Source organism: Ranitomeya imitator, chromosome 2 (genome assembly GCF_032444005.1).
Source record: "Ranitomeya imitator isolate aRanImi1 chromosome 2, aRanImi1.pri, whole genome shotgun sequence".
NCBI lineage: Eukaryota > Metazoa > Chordata > Amphibia > Anura > Dendrobatidae > Ranitomeya > Ranitomeya imitator.
In genome coordinates, this window is record NC_091283.1 from 52,262,037 (window position 1) to 52,280,005 (window position 17,969).

Consider the following 17,969-nt stretch of genomic DNA (forward strand, 5'->3'; position numbering starts at 1 on the left):
GCACCTATCACTGGTGGATGAATGTTGGAAAGCCTTAGATATTACTCTATAGGGATACCCCCTCTCAGCGAGACAGGTCGTGAGATCTAATGCACCCTCTAGAAAGTCGTTATCAGAACTGCAATTACGCCTGACTCTTAGAAACTGACCTTTAGTTAAGTTGTTACGTAGATGTTGAGGATGGAAACTTGTGAAGTGTAGCAGACTATTTGTAGCAGTTGTCTTACGGAATAATTTAGTCTGTATCTGGGTGCCGTTTTTCATGATTTTCAGATGCAGGAAGTCTACAGTCATTGTAGAGAGGGAGGCTGTCAAAGTAATGTTCAGAGTGTTATTACTTAACTCAGAATTGAATGCTTTGCATTCAGATTCAGACCAAGTCCAAAGAATCAAAAGGTCGTCAATATAATGAAATCAACGATACACGTTGTTAGGGGGTCGAGTTTCCGCCTCTGCACAGGGGGAATCTTGGGCCGTTTCCGCTGCGGTCTCCCATTCTTTTCCTGCCGCAGTGGAGCCTGCTCAACGGAGATGTCGGTCCCAGCGCCTCGCTCAGTCTGACTCTGTATAAAGAGTTACTGCTGCTTTTCCGGCATCTGCCATTGGATTCAGTGCTGGGCAGCGGTGAGCAGACGCTTCTGGAACTAAGTCCTGCATTTCTCATTCTGAGCATGCCCAGAGTAAGACCTCTCAGTGGAGATCGAGGGTCACATGATCAGATACTGCAGCTAAGGCAATTGGTCCTTCAGGAAGGTCCTGTAAGTGCTCACGCTCTGTGGCAGCCTCTCATTGGTCCTTCTAGGAAGGTCCTGTACGTGCTGCAACTATTTAAAGCTCGCATGGCCGCACGGCCATGCGCTAGTATTGTTCTATGTTATGTGCTTTGCGCCAGTGTGGTCACGTAAGAGTGTGCTCAGGGACCCGGCTGAAATAAGCCCCTTGAATGCTGGCACCTCCGGCGATGAGATTGTGTTTGTATGTATTCAGGGACCTGGCTGAAATAAGCCCCTAGAATGCTGGCACCTCCGGCGAGGAGTTTTGTGTGCATGCGTGACCACTGACTGCTCTCTGTTTGGACAGTTAGCCTCTGCCTCTGTGAAGTCTAACAGGGCACAGTACTTTGCCTTCACGGCTACTCGGTGAATTAACTGAGTTATTCCATACCGCCATATAGTGCCGCCGTTTGCTAGCAGCAGGTTTTCCTGCACGGTGGACCCCGGGCTGCGAACGCACCAATAACAATAAAAACATCTATATTTACTCGGTGCCTTCCGCTAGCCCTAACACACGTTGGTTTGAAAGGCATGCGATGGGCGCACGCGAGTCTCCTCCCACCAACCCATGAAAAGGTAGGAGGGTACACAGTGCGCCCCCACTGGAGTGCCCGACACCTGTGTGTAAAAAACCCGATCAAAGACGAAGTAATTGTTAGACAGTATGAAGGACAAAAGATCAAGAATAAATGATTGGTATCTGCGGGCACCTGAGATTTGTTGATCTAAGAAGATAGAGACTGCTTCGATGCCTAAAGCATCTTCTTCTCACAGGTCAAACGTTCTTTCAGCAACTTCAACTGAAACCCCCCATAACACAAATTGAACTAATTGATCTTGTTAGAGATTTGGATTTCCCAAAGAGTAAGGCTAAGCTTAAAGGTTCCAGGCTACAGCAGTGGAATCTCCTAGCGGACGATGCTCGGATTTCTTTGTTTCGCAACTGTAATAAAGATCATTATAATTATTTGACTGAGATACCTGTCTTTCCTATGGCTGCTCAATATCTTGCAATGTAGTTAAACTAGTAAGCATTTTTCATGATTTTTACAGGGTTGTTAAAATTGCCTTATATTGAGATATACAGTACCTTGAAAGAGTATTCATACCCTGTGATCATTTCCACATTTTTCCATGTTACACCCACAAATTTAAATGTATGTTATGTGCTGCAACAATACAAAATTGAAAGTATTTGCCAATTCTAAAGGAAATGATAGTGTTTTCTAATCATTTAAAAAATGAAAATTTGAAAATTGTGATTTTGCATTCAGACCCCTGAATGAATTCCTGTGTGATAAATTGCCTCCAAAATTCAAATAATTATTAAATTGAGTCCACTCGTGTGTAATTTATTCTCAGTATAATTACAGCTGCTCTGTGAAGGCCTGAGAGGTTTCTTTGAGAACACCAGACAGGTCTGGGATATAGTTGGAAAGAAGAGTAAAGCAGGGTTAGGTTATAAAAAAAGCCCAATCTCTGAAAATCTCTAGATACATCATCTAAAAATGGTAGGGGAATGGCACAATTGCAACCTACCAAGACATGGCCACCCACCAAAACTAGCATTGCAAGCACGAAGAACACTAATTATAGAAGCAGCCAAGAGGCCCATGGTCACTCTAGAGAAGCTTTAAGGCTATATTCACACTTTGCGGTTTTTACGGCGGAACCGCCGCGATTTTGATGCTGCGAGTCCGCAGCAGTTTCCATAGCGTTTACAGTAACATGTAAACCCTATGGAAACCGCAAACCGCTGTGCACATGCTGCGGGAAAAACCGCGCGGGAACGCAGCGGTTTAAAACCCGCAGCATGTCACTTCTTTGTGCAGAATCGCTGCGATTCTGCACCCATAGGAATACATTGAACCGCTTACTTCCCGCATGGGGCTGTGCCCACGTTGCGGGAAGTAAGCGGATAATGTGCGGTTCCTACCCGGGGTGGAGGAGAGGAGACTCTCCTCCAGGCCCTGGGAACCATATTTGGGGTTAAAAAATAAAAAATCATGTATACTCACCCTCTGAAGTCTCAGCGCTGCACGCGGCCGTCCGGTCAGAGTTGCTGTGCGACCAGGACCTGCGGTGACGTCGCGGTCACATGACCGTGACGTCACGAAGGGTCCTTCTCGCACAGCATCTTTGGAACTGGACCGCTGGGTGCAGCGTCCAGGAGATCCGGACATCAGAGGGTGAGTATAACCAATTTTTATTATTTTTAACATTACTATTGATGCTGCATATTGCTGCATATGCAGCATCAATAGTATAGGCGGAAACCCGCAGCGGAAACCGCGGAACAAACCGCGATAAATCTGCAGGGAGAACCGCAGTTGTTTTGCCCTGCAGATTTATCAAATCCGCTGCGGGAGAACCCGCAGAAGGACAATGCAAAGTGTGAACATAGCCTTACAGAAAATCATGAAGCACAAACTTAGTATGTGGCCGAGAGCAAGAAAGTAAAGCTCTCCCAAAGTCAGTACCCAGACTCATTGGGTTACCAGGACAACTCCAACAATCATAGACTACAGCGAAAAAAAAGGAGTGAAATGATCCCAAAAATCATAGTAAAAAAGACAACTTTATTTTTACAAAAATACATAACAAAAATGATGTATATTAAAATTATGCACCCATACAGGTAGTTAATACAGAAAGAAACTGTAGGTAAACTGGTGTGAGTGGGAGACACTGTGTAAATCCGGAGGCAGGCACGCTGATAGCAGTTAGGCTATTACAAGTAAAGCCTATAAACACAGGATAGTTCCCATATAATCTAAAGGTGCCAAGGGAAGTACCACACAAGGAACACTCCTAAACAAGTAAATGCCTACGCATGCTTACCCATGGTGTAACCGGACAGCTCTCCCACTGATCACCAGGAGCCCCCTGACGCACGTTGTGCCGCCAAGCTTTTTCAAAAGAGGTTAATTATCAACCGTTCTATTACCTTTAAATAGTCCATAAACCGGAACTGCCACTGCCGCACATGAACCCAGGCTCCACAGCCCCTGTGAGCGTCACCGTCATGCGCGCATTAGGGCGGAAGTCCACCGAATGACGTCATTTAACATGCGCACATGAGATGTAAAGATAGCCGCAGGAGGAAAGGAGGGAACTGGGCTCGTACTGCGCCTGCGCACTCAAAGCGGCCATTTTTCTGTAGCCCATAGGCGCGGCCATATTATAAGAGGTACAACTAATCTTTAAACAGACCGCTGTGAGTGTAAATAGCACTTCAAACAAGCTGTGCGTCCACGATCACAGCGGTCAATGTTTAAAACATTCATGGAACCGACCACCTACATAAGAGATCAAACATACAGTGGGGCAAAAAAGTATTTAGTCAGTCAGCAATAGTGCAAGTTCCACCACTTAAAAAGATGAGAGGCGTCTGTAATTTACATCATAGGTAGACCTCAACTATGGGAGACAAACTGAGAAAAAAAAATCCAGAAAATCACATTGTCTGTTTTTTTATCATTTTTTTTTGCATTTTATGGTGGAAAATAAGTATTTGGTCAGAAACAAACAATCAAGATTTCTGGCTCTCACAGACCGGTAACTTCTTCTTTAAGAGTCTCCTCTTTCCTCCACTCATTACCTGTAGTAATGGCACCTGTTTAAACTTGCTATCAGTATAAAAAGACACCTGTGCACACCCTCAAACAGTCTGACTCCAAACTCCACTATGGTGAAGACCAAAGAGCTGTCAAAGTACACCAGAAACAAAATGGTAGCCCTGCACCAGGCTGGGAAGACTGAATCTGCAATAGCCAACCAGCTTGGAGTGAAGAAATCAACAGTGGGAGCAATAATTAGAAAATGGAAGACATACAAGACCACTGATAATCTCCCTCGATCTGGGGCTCCATGCAAAATCCCACCCCGTGGGGTCAGAATGATCACAAGAACGGTGAGCAAAAATCCCAGAACCACGCGGGTGGACCTAGTGAATGAACTGCAGAGAGCTGGGACCAATGTAACAAGGCCTACCATAAGTAACACACTACTCCACCATGGACTCAGATCCTGCAGTGCCAGACGTGTCCCACTGCTTAAGCCAGTACATGTCCGGGCCCGTCTGAAGTTTGCCAGAGAGCATTTGGATGATCCAGAGGAGTTTTGGGAGAATGTCCTATGGTCTGATGAAACCAAACTGGAACTGTTTGGTAGAAACACAACTTGTCATGTTTGGAGGAAAAAGAATACTGAGTTGCATCCATCAAACACCATACCTACTGTAAAGCATGGTGGTGGAAACATCATGCTTTAGGGCAAGGACGACTGATCCGGGTACATGAAAGAATGAATGGGGCCATGTATCGTGAGATTTTGAGTGCAAACCTCCTTCCATCAGCAAGGGCATTGAAGATGAAACATGGCTGGGTCTTTCAACATGACAATGATCCAAAGCACACCGCCAGGGCAACGAAGGAGTGGCTTCGTAAGAAGCATTTCAAGGTCCTGGAGTGGCCTAGCCAGTCTCCAGATCTCAACCGTATAGAAAACCTTTGGAGGGAGTTGAAAGTCCGTGTTGCCAAGCGAAAAGCCAAAAACTTCACTGCTCTAGAGGAGATCTGCATGGAGGAATGGGCCAACATACCAACAACAGTGTGTGGCAACCTTGTGAAGACTTACAGAAAACGTTTGACCTCTGTCATTGCCAACAAAGGATATATTACAAAGTATTGAGATGAAATTTTGTTTCTGACCAAATACTTATTTTCCACCATAATATGCAAATAAAATGTTAAAAAAACAGACAATGTGATTTTCTGGATTTTTTTTTCTCAGTTTGTCTCCCATAGTTGAGGTCTACCTATGATGTAAATTACAGACGCCTCTCATCTTTTTAAGTGGTGGAACTTGCACTCTTGCTGACTGACTAAATACTTTTTTGCCCCACTGTATATCCATATACCATACACTTATTCTAAACATGACGTGACGTGTACAGTGAAAATGAATCAACTACAAATAAAGAATATAAAAAGAACAAAAGAATATATAATGTAATACATATTATTAAATGTGAATGAAATATCAATTACATACATATAACAATGAAACATAATACTAGGTAGGAAGAGAAAGAAGACCTTCCTAGTATTACAGTGACTGATGTAACGTGTGTGAACTAACCAAAAATAGTAGACATTCTATATAATAAAGGGATGATAGTGCACGAAGAGTATGTCCTCCATAGTTCATCCCAGTGATTCCAAGGAAGTAGGCGATTCCAGAACAGAGAACGAAGATCTCTAATAGACTAGGCCAACCCGCAAAATAAACTAAATGAAAAAGGAAAAAAGAACAATAACCAAAAGACATATAAAACATTAAAAATAAGGTGGAGACAACCCCATAAATCTAGACAGGAAGGAGACTCAAACCCTCACCACATAAATACCATGCAATTCATGCATGCCGAAAACTGAAAAGCATCAATACAATAGTGCCATTGAGTAGTCAGCACGCATCTAGGATAGAAAATGCCAATTACAAAAACGGAGCAAAGCTAATTGATTCATTTAGACCTTTTGGGGGCCATGGTGTCAAGGGTGACAATCCACCTACACTCACGTTGTGCCAGTAGTTGGTTCAAATTGCCACCCATGATCCCCCCATGTATTCTATCAATGCCCCTCACCTTCAAACCACTGGGATTGGAGCCATGGTACTTCCTAAAGTGTCTTGGTATAGTCTTTAATAAAGATACATCTATTGCCTCTTTAGCGGCTAAGATGTCTCGCCCATGTTCGCGTGTCCTCACTTTTAATTCTCTAGATGTGAGACCGACATAAATGAGGGAGCAGGGACAAGTGGCATAATAAACCACATGGGTGGTACTACATGAAATATATTCTCGAATCTTGTATTCCCTGCTCCCATCAGATGTTTTGAAGGTCCCACATCTCAGTACATTGGGACACGCGACACACGACCCGCACGAGAAGCATCCAACTCTAGGGCAGCCTGTGGTAAAGAAAGATTTCTGTGCAGCCACATAATGACTCCTCACAAGATTGTCCCTGAGGTTTCTCCCTCTGCGTTGTGTAACACGTGGGACATGTGATAAATGAGTCGCAAGTGTGTTATCAGTATGTAAAATAGGCCAATGCTTTGTCAGAATCTTTCGTATCCGATCCCAGTGGCAATTGGAAGTAGATATGAATCTAATTTCCGATATAATTGTGCATAATTGTCTTTCAACTATGAAGTCTTACTCATGATCATGAGTAAGACTTCATAGTTGAAATGCGTTGATTGTCCTCACTGGTGTGCCTAGGTGTTCGCTATGTGTAGATTTTTTTGAAGAACGCTACATTGTTTTAGTTGTTCAATAAAGTTTCACAAAGCTTGAATCGCCTCTGCCTTCAGCTGGATCATTTCTTCTCTTGTCTCCATTTGGCGTGGGTGCTCACCCCGATCCGTGCTGGGCGTTGGCAGATCTGGGGATTTCTCTGAAGACTGGTAAGCTGACTACATTTTTTTTTCTCTTCTTCTTCCTCCACCTTAACATCACACACAGTACAATCCTCAGAGGTGACCCCCCAATCACCCTTGTTTCCCCACACGTAACAAATGTCAAAATTCCCAAAAAACTATGGAGAACCACAGATCGGCCATTGTGACAGAGCTGTTCACACATTGTATTCCATGGTCAACAGAGGTCTGGACCAAAAATTCACAGACTCAAGAGTAGGAAAGCATCTGATCCGATGCCTAAAATTTTATCATATTGGATCCCGGGCTGTATAGACTAAACCAGTTAAAAACAGAGGTCTGATAATCCGATCCAAAGAAAAACCCTCAAACAAAACAGACCTAAAATATAACTTTTATTATTACTTTCATTAAAAAGTTATTGAAACAACAATACTAAAATGGTGAGCAGGTCAGAAATGGGAGCCCGATAGATTCAAAGGTCAGGTACAAAAATTATCATAAATAGAAAATCAACTAGGGGAACAGATCCACAATACTCCATCTCCCTACCTGACAGCGGAGGTTGGCACGCTAGAGTCATCACCTTTACCTACAAAGTGCTTAAGTGCTTTATCCAAATGTTGAGCCTGTTATCGATATAGTGTATTGATAACTGCCATGTCTCCAGTACTTGGGTATAATATTATAACCAAAAGTTTAATGTATATTATTAATATATATTATGTCATTAATGTCCCTGGTCACATCTTGGAATGATCACAAATACTACAGTAGTATATAGGCCACCTCTAAAGAAAAATTTACTTCAAGTTAAATGTTAACGTGGATCATGTCTAAATGACTCATCAAAATGATTTTTATAGATATTAGATTGGAGACTTTATAAGTAAATAATCTCTCACAAGAGTAAAGCCAAATAATCATATATTAGAGCATATTATGTTAATTACACTTGAAAAAAGTTTCCTATATGTATAACCATGGGAGAGCATTGCAGCCCTTATTATCACTTTATATGAGGATACACTCTCCGCTAGAAATTCAAGATACCAATGTCAAATGACTATTGTTGAGCGATACCGTCCGATACTTGAAAGTATCGGTATCGGATAGTATCGGCCGATACCCGAATAATATCGGATATCGCCGATACCGATATCCGATACCAATACAAGTCAATGGGACATCAAGTATCGGAATGTATCCTCATGGATCCCAGGGTCTGAAGGAGAGGAAACTCTCCTTCAGGCCCTGGGATCCATATTAAAGTGTAAAATAAAGAATTAAAATAAAAAATATTGTTATATTCACCTCTCCGGCGGCCCCTGGACATCAGCGGGAGGATCCGGCGTCCGGCACGGCTTCTTTCTTCAAAATGCGCGCCTTTAGGACCTGTGGAATGACGTCCCGGCTTCTGATTGGTCGCGTGCCGCCCATGTGACCGCCACGCGACCAATCAGAAGCCGCGACGTCATTCCTCAGGTCCTAAAAGGCGCTCATTCTAGGACTTTAGCTGAGGAATGACGTCGCGGCTTCTGATTGGTCGCGTGGCGGTCACATGGGCGGCACGCGACCAATCAGAAGCCGGGACGTCATACCACAGGTCCTAAAGGCGCGCATTTTGAAGAAAGAAGCCGTGCCGGACGCCGGTTCCTCGCGCAGATGTCCAGGGGCCGCCGGAGAGGTGAATATAACAATATTTTTTATTTTAATTCTTTATTTTACACTTCCGATACCGATACCCGATATCACAAAAATATCGGATCTCGGTATCGGAATTCCGATACCGCAAGTATCGGCCGATACCCGATACTTGCGGTATCGGAATGCTCAACACTACAAATGACACATAGGAGATATTTCACAGGTATAGAATTGGGATATGTTATCCCTTATTATATAACTCTTTAACAAGAATATACCCCACATCCAATAGTAGGACACATTATATCTGATGACACCTCACACGTAAGTTTCAGACCTATAATATTCACATTCAGATGTGAGACAAATGTCTCAAATGAATTCTTATCGCCCGACCACAGGACGAGGATGTCATCCATGTAGCGCCCCCAGAATTGGATCCAGGGGGCACCTTGTGACATCCTCATCCTGGAAGACAACTGTATCCTCCCACCAGCCCAAGAGCAAATTGGCATGAGTGGAGGCACAGGGGCTCCCCATCGCCGTGTCCCTGAGCTGGTGGTAAAACTTGCCATTAGAGATGAAATAGTTATAATTAGGGTTGAGCGAAACGGGTCGAACATTTTCAAAAGTCGCCGACTTTTGGCGAAGTCGAGTTTCATGAAACCCGATCCGACCCCTGTGCGTGGTCGGCCATGCGGTACGCGACTTTCGCGCCAAAGTCGCGTTTCAATGACGCGAAAAGCGCCATTTCTCAGCCAATGAAGGTAAACGCAGAGTGTGGGCAGCGTGATGACATAGGTCCTGGTCCCCACCATCTTAGAGAAGGGCATTGCAGTGATTGGCTTGCTGTCTGCGGCGTCACAGGGGCTATAAAGGGGATGTTACTGCTGCTGATCTGAGCTTAGGGAGAGGTTGCTGCCGCTTCGTCAGAAGCAGGGATAGCGTTAGGCAGGGTCCATTAACCACAAAACCGCTTGTGCTGTAGCGATTTCCACTGCCCAACACCACCTTCGGTGTGCAGGGACAGTGGAAGCTCCTTTTTTTTTTTTTTTCCTCAGCGCTGTAGCTCATTGGGCTGCCCTAGAAGGCTCCCTGATAGCTGCATTGCTGTGTGTACGCCGCTGTGCAAACCAACTGCTTTTTTCAAAGCACAAATCCTCTTGTTCCTTCCTTTCTGCACAGCTATCTTGTTTGTTTGTCCACACTTTTTATTTAATTTGTGCATCAGTCCACTCCTTATTGCTGCCTGCCATACCTGGCTGAGATTACTGCAGGGAGATAGTAATTGAAGGACAGTTCCTTTTTTTTTTTTTTTTTTTTTTGTGGGAGATTAAGATTGACATTTCTGCTAGAGTGCCATCTCTGTCTGTGTCATCTCTCACTCAGTGGGCCATAGAAAGCCTATTTATTTTTTTGCTTAATTTGGGTTCCAAAATCTACCAGAAAAAATCACAACATCAATCAGTGGGAGAAAAATATTGGCCTCAGGGCTTGTGTGCCACTCCTTACTCCTGTGTGTGCCATCTCTCACTCAGTGGGCCATAGAAAGCCTATTAATTTTTTTGCTTGATTTGGGTTCTAAATTCTACCTGAAAAAATCATTAAATCAATCAGTGGGAGATTAATATTGGGCTTGTGTGCCAGTCCTAAGCGTGCCATCTCTCTCTCTCAGATAGTGGGCCATAGAAAGCCTATTTATTATTATTTTTTTTATTGGGTTTATAAATTTTCCCTGGAAAAAAAAAAAATGGGAGATTAATATTGGCCTCTGGGCTTGTGTGCCAGTCCTGAGCGTGCCATCTCTCTCACAAATAGTGGGCCATAGAAAGCCTATTAATTTTTTTGCTTGATTTGGGTTCCAAAATCTACCTGAAAAAAATCACTAAATCAATCAGTGGGAGATTAATATTGGCCTCTGGGCTTGTGTGCCACTCCTGACTCCTGTGTGCGTCATCTGTCACTCAGTGGGCCCTAGAAAGCCTATTTTTTGTTTTATTTGTTTTCTAAATTCTCCCTGAAACAATCATTTTATTTTCTTTGGTTTCTAAATTATTCCTGAAAAAAATCATTTTTTTTGTATTTTTTCTTCTCTCAAGTCTCCCTGAAAAAAAAAAAAAAAAAAAAATCTGTGGGAGATCCATATTGCCCCTTCTGCTTGTGTGCCAGTCTTGACTCCTGGGTGTGCCATCTCTCTCTCTCTCCCCAATTGTGGGCCATAGAAAGCCTATTAATTTTTTTCCTTGATTTGGGTTCCAAAATCTACCAAAAAAAATAACTAAATCAATCGGTGGGAGATTAATATTGGCCTCTGGGCTTGTGTGCCACTCCTGACTCCTGTGTGCGTCCTCTCTCACTCAGTGGGCCCTACAAAGCCTTTTTTTTTTTTTTTTCCTAAATTCTCCCTGAAACAATCATTTCATTTTATTTGTTTTATAAATTCTTCTGTAAAAAATAATTTTTTTTAATTTTTTTTTTCTTCTGAAGTCTCCCTTTTAAAAAAAACAAACACAAATCAGTGGGAGATAAATATTTACATTTGCGCTTCAGTGACAGTCCTGCGTGTGTGCCATCTCATTTGTTGCCAACAACAACAGAGTGTGTAACATTGTGGCTGATTTTCGTTGTGGTCTCACCCACCTGTAAAGGGGTAGCTAAATCATACTGAAGTTATAGCTCACCGTGTAAGTTGTGTGACAGCAACAAATACCGTTCGTTTGGTAACGTTTTTAAAACAATGAGGAAGTCTGGTGGAAGAGGTCGTGGCCGGGGGCGTTCATTGTCAGCTGGTAATGAGGGTAGTGGTAGTGGTGGAGCATCAGCTGGTCGTGGGAAAAAAAATATTGCACCTAAGTCTGGAGCTGTGGAGCCAGGTTCGTCGTCTGGCTACACAAGGCCTCGAACGCTCCCTTTTCTGGGAGTAGGAAAACCGCTTTTAAAGCCGGAGCAGCAAGAGCAAGTTTTGGCTTATCTTGCTGACTCAGCCTCTAGCTCTTTTGCCTCCTCTCGTGAAACTGGTAAATGTCAAAGCAGCGCGTCGTTAGTGGATGTTCACGGTCAGGGACAAGTCGCTTCCTTGTCCTCTTCAGCAAAAACAACAACAGAGAAGAATGCAGCAGGCGACACAACGGGTTACTCCATGGAGCTCTTTACACATACCGTCCCTGGCTTAGAAAGTGAAGCAGTTAACAGTCCATGCCCATTACAAGTTGAATCTGACATGGAGTGCACTGATGCACAGCCACAGCCAGACTACTATCCTGGTCCTTTGACTCAGACCACAACATTGCCATCGCAGGGTGCTGATCAAGAATCAGACCCTGATGAGACTATGTTGCCCCATCACGAACGCTATACCACCGACCGACACGGTGACACAGACGAAGTTGCACACGAGCTACAAGAAGAGGTAATAGATGACCCAGTTCTTGACCCCGATTGGCAGCCATTGGGGGAACAGGGTGCAGGCGGCAGCAGTTCTGAAGCGGAGGAGGAGGGGCCGCAGCAGGCATCAACATCGCAACAGGTTCCATCTGCCGGGCCCGTATCTTGCCCAAAACGCGTGGCAAAGCTAAAACCTGTTGGAGGACAGCGTGGCCATCCGGTTAAAGCTCAGTCTGCAATGCCTGAAAAGGTATCCGATGCTAGAAAGAGTGCAGTCTGGCATTTTTTTAAACAACATCCAATTGATCAGCGCAAAGTCATCTGTCAAAAATGTTCAACTACCTTAAGCAGAGGACAGAATCTGAAAAGTCTCAATACAAGTTGCATGCATAGACATTTAACCACCATGCATTTGCAAGCCTGGACTAACTACCAAACGTCCCTTAAGGTTGTAGCACCCTCGGCCAATGAAGCTAGTCAGCAACGCAACATCCCTTCCGGCAGTGTAGGGCCACCATTTTCCGCACCACCTGCAGTATCTGTGCAGGTTTCTTTGCCAGGCCAAAGCCGTCAGGGTCAGGGAATCACCAGTTTCGTAGTAGGAAACACTGCATCTAGGGCACCGGTGGCAACAATACCATCTCCCACCGTCTCTCAGTCTGCCATGTCCACCGGCACCCCCGCTAGTTCCACGATCTCCAGCTCTCCAGTCCAGCTCACCCTACATGAGACTATGGTTAGAAAAAGGAAGTACTTAGCCTCGCATCCGCGTACACAGGGTTTGAACGCACACATAGCTAGACTAATCTCGTTAGAGATGATGCCCTACCGGTTAGTTGAAAGCGAAGCTTTCAAAGCCCTGATGGACTACGCTGTACCACGCTACGAGCTACCCAGTCGACACTTTTTTTCCAGAAAAGCCATCCCAGCCCTCCAACAGCATGTTAAAGAGCGCATCGTCCATGCACTCAGGCAATCTGTGAGCACAAAGGTGCACCTGACAACAGATGCATGGACCAGTAGGCATGGCCAGGGACGTTACGTGTCCATCACGGCACACTGGGTAAATGTGGTGGATGCAGGGTCCACAGGGGACAGCAAGTTTGGGACAGTTCTGCCTAGCCCACGGTCTAGGAAACAATTGGCTGTAGCCGTTCGCACCCCCTCCTCCTCCTCTTCGTCCTCCTGCAGAAGCGAGAGCTCGTCCACAGACCGCAGTCGCACAACCACTCCATCCGCAGCTGCCACTGTTGCACACCAGGTCTCCCATTATGGGGCAGCTACTGGCAAACGTCAGCAGGCTGTATTGGCTATGAAGTGTTTGGGCGACAACAGACACACCGCGGAAGTTCTGTCCGAGTTCTTGCAGAAAGAAACGCAGTCGTGGCTGGACACTGTAGATCTTGAGGCAGGCAAGGTAGTGAGTGATAACGGAAGGAATTTCATGGCTGCCATCTCCCTTTCCCAACTGAAACACATTCCTTGCCTGGCTCACACCTTAAACCTGGTGGTGCAGTGCGTCCTGAAAAGTTATCCGGGGTTATCCGACCTGCTCCTCAAAGTGCGTGGACTTTGCTCACATATCCGCCGTTCGCCCGTACACTCCAGCCGTATGCAGACCTATCAGCGTTCTTTGAACCTTCCCCAGCATCTCCTAATCATAGACGTTGCAACAAGGTGGAACTCAACACTGCACATGTTTCAGAGACTGTGTGAACAGAGGCGGGCTGTTATGTTTTTGTGGGAGGATACACATACACGTGCAGGCAGTAGGATGGCAGACATGGAGTTGTCAGGTGTGCAGTGGTCGAAGATTCAAGACATGTGTCAAGTCCTTCAGTGTTTAGAGGAATGCACACGGCTGGTTAGTGCAGACAACGCCATAATAAGCATGAGCATCCCCCTAATGCGTCTGCTGATGCAAAGTTTGACGCACATAAAGGATCAGGCGTCTGCAGCTGAGGAAGAGGAAAGCCTTGATGACAGTCAGCCATTGTCTGGCCAGGGCAGTGTACAGGACGAGGTAGCAGGCGAAGAGGAGGAGGAGGACGAGGAGGATGATGGGGATGATTATATTTTTAATGAGGAAGCTTTTCCGGGGCCACTGGAAATTGGTGGCGCGGCAAGGCCGGGTTCTGGTTTTTTGAGGGACACAAGTGACGTGGATTTGCCTGAAACTGCCCCTCAACCAAGCACAACCGCAGATTTGAGAACTGGAACTTTGGCCCACATGGCGGATTATGCCTTACGTATCCTCAAAAGGGACACACGCATAACTAAAATGATGAATGATGACGATTACTGGTTGGCCTGCCTCCTTGATCCTCGCTATAAAGGCAAATTGCAAAATATAATGACACATGAGAACTTGGAACTAATATTAGCAACCAAACAATCAACTCTTGTTGACCGTTTGCTTCTGGCATTCCCTGCACACAGCGCCCGTGATCGTTCTCACACGAGCTGCAGGGGCCAGCAGACCAGAGGAGTTAGAGGGGCAGAAATCAGAAGTGGCGTTGGCCAGAGGGGTTTTCTGACCAGGTTGTGGAGTGATTTTGCTATGACCGCAGACAGGACAGGTACTGCAGCATCAATTCAAAGTGACAGGAGACAACATTTGTCCAGTATGGTTACAAACTATTTTTCATCCCTTATCGATGTTCTCCCTCAACCGTCATTCCCATTTGATTACTGGGCATCAAAATTAGACACCTGGCCAGAATTGGCAGAATATGCATTGCAGGAGCTTGCTTGCCCGGCAGCTAGTGTCCTATCAGAAAGAGTATTCAGTGCTGCAGGTTCAATACTAACAGAAAAAAGGACTCGTCTGGCTACCCAAAATGTAGATGATCTAACCTTCATTAAAATGAACCACAACTGGATTTCGAAATCTTTTGCCCCACCTTGCCCGGCTGACACCTAGGTTTCCTATGAAAAGGTCTTGCCTGTGGACTATTCTGAATGCCTTTTCCAATCTCGAAATTTTCAGCACCTGATTGTCCAGCATACGACATGTTTACACCTCACTAAATGGCCAAACTCCCCACACGGGGCCGTGGTATCGACACTTGGCGACAGCACCCGTGAGAGTGCAGTTTGTCTGAAGAGGTGGGTGAGCCCGCTTTTGGTCGACGGCACTGCCATTGGGCCCCTCCTAGTACAATAAAGTGTCTCTGGCGGTGGTGGTGCGCACCCAACGTCAGACACACCGTTGTAATATGAGGGGCCCTGGGCCTGTACCGCCGGCCACAAGACAGTTTCCCCCCACCCCAGCTCAAACAGTGCTCTACCACTTGCAAAATTATCTCACAGCTCCACCAATGTTTAGTCTATGCGCTGACATCCTTCAATGCCTGCCACTGACAATACCATTGTATTGACATTTTTGTTATGTTAGGCCTTCGATGCCTGTCTGTGGTCACTCCTTCCACTAGGCCTCCACTGACCACACCACTGCTGCCCGTGTACCCCTGGAACCAATTTAAAATTGCCTACAGCCATGTGTTATTATTTTAGGCCTTCGATGCCTGTCTGCGGTCACTCCTTCCACTAGGCCTCTACTGACCACACCACTGCTGCCAGTGTACCCCTGGAACCAATTTAAAATTGCCTACAGCCAGCCCAATTTTTTTATTTTAGGCCTTCGATGCCTGTCTGCGGTCCATTCTTTCAACTACTACTACACTGACCAGGTCACTGCTGCCCGTGTACCCCTGGAACCAATTTAAAATTGCCTACAGCCATGTGTTATTATTTTAGGCCTGCGATGCCTGTCTGCGGTCACTCCTTCCACTAGGCCTCCACTGACCACACCACTGCTGTCCGTGTACCCCTGGAACCAATTTAAAATTGCCTACAGCCATGTGTTATTATTTTAGGCCTTCGATGCCTGTCTGCGGTCCATTCTTTCAACTACTACTACACTGACCAGAGCACTGCTGCCCGTGTACCCCTGGAACCAATTTAAAATTGCCTACAGCCATGTGTTATTATTTTAGGCCTTCGATGCCTGTCTGCGGTCACTCCTTCCACTAGGCCTCCACTGACCACACCACTGCTGCCCGTGTACCCCTGGAACCAATTTAAAATTGCCTACAGCCATGTGTTATTATTTTAGGCCTTCGATGCCTGTCTGCGGTCACTCCTTCCACTAGGCCTCTACTGACCACACCACTGCTGCCAGTGTACCCCTGGAACCAATTTAAAATTGCCTACAGCCAGCCCAATTTTTTTATTTTAGGCCTTCGATGCCTGTCTGCGGTCCATTCTTTCAACTACTACTACACTGACCAGGTCACTGCTGCCCGTGTACCCCTGGAACCAATTTAAAATTGCCTACAGCCATGTGTTATTATTTTAGGCCTTCGATGCCTGTCTGCGGTCACTCCTTCCACTAGGCCTCCACTGACCACACCACTGCTGTCCGTGTACCCCTGGAACCAATTTAAAATTGCCTACAGCCATGTGTTATTATTTTAGGCCTTCGATGCCTGTCTGCGGTCCATTCTTTCAACTACTACTACACTGACCAGGGCACTGCTGCCCGTGTACCCCTGGAACCAATTTAAAATTGCCTACAGCCATGTGTTATTATTTTAGGCCTTCGATGCCTGTCTGCGGTCACTCCTTCCACTAGGCCTCCACTGACCACACCACTGCTGCCCGTGTACCCCTGGAACCAATTTAAAATTGCCTACAGCCATGTGTTATTATTTTAGGCCTTCGATGCCTGTCTGCGGTCACTCCTTCCACTAGGCCTCCACTGACTACACCACTGCTGCCCGTGTACCCCTGGAACCAATTTAAAATTGCCTACAGCCATGTGTTATTATTTTAGGCCTTCGATGCCTGTCTGCGGTCACTCCTTCCACTAGGCCTCCACTGACCACACCACTGCTGCCCGTGTACCCCTGGAACCAATTTAAAATTGCCTACAGCCATGTGTTATTATTTTAGGCCTTCGATGCCTGTCTGCGGTCACTCCTTCCACTAGGCCTCCACTGACCACACCACTGCTGTCCGTGTACCCCTGGAACCAATTTAAAATTGCCTACAGCCATGTGTTATTATTTTAGGCCTTCGATGCCTGTCTGCGGTCACTCCTTCCACTAGGCCTCCACTGACCACACCACTGCTGTCCGTGTACCCCTGGAACCAATTTAAAATTGCCTACAGCCATGTGTTATTATTTTAGGCCTTCGATGCCTGTCTGCGGTCACTCCTTCCACTAGGCCTCCAGTGACCACACCACTGCTGTCCGTGTACCCGTGGAACCAATTTAAAATTGCCTACAGCCATGTGTTATTATTTTAGGCCTTCGATGCCTGTCTGCGGTCACTCCTTCCACTAGGCCTCCACTGACCACACCACTGCTGCCCGTGTACCCCTGGAACCAATTTAAAATTGCCTACAGCCATGTGTTATTATTTTAGGCCTTCGATGCCTGTCTGCGGTCCATTCTTTCAACTACTACTACACTGACCAGGTCACTGCTGCCCGTGTACCCCTGGAACCAATTTAAAATTGCCTACAGCCATGTGTTATTATTTTAGGCCTTCGATGCCTGTCTGCGGTCACTCCTTCCACTAGGCCTCCACTGACCACACCACTGCTGCCCGTGTACCCCTGGAACCAATTTAAAATTGCCTACAGCCATGTGTTATTATTTTAGGCCTTCGATGCCTGTCTGCGGTCACTCCTTCCACTAGGCCTCCACTG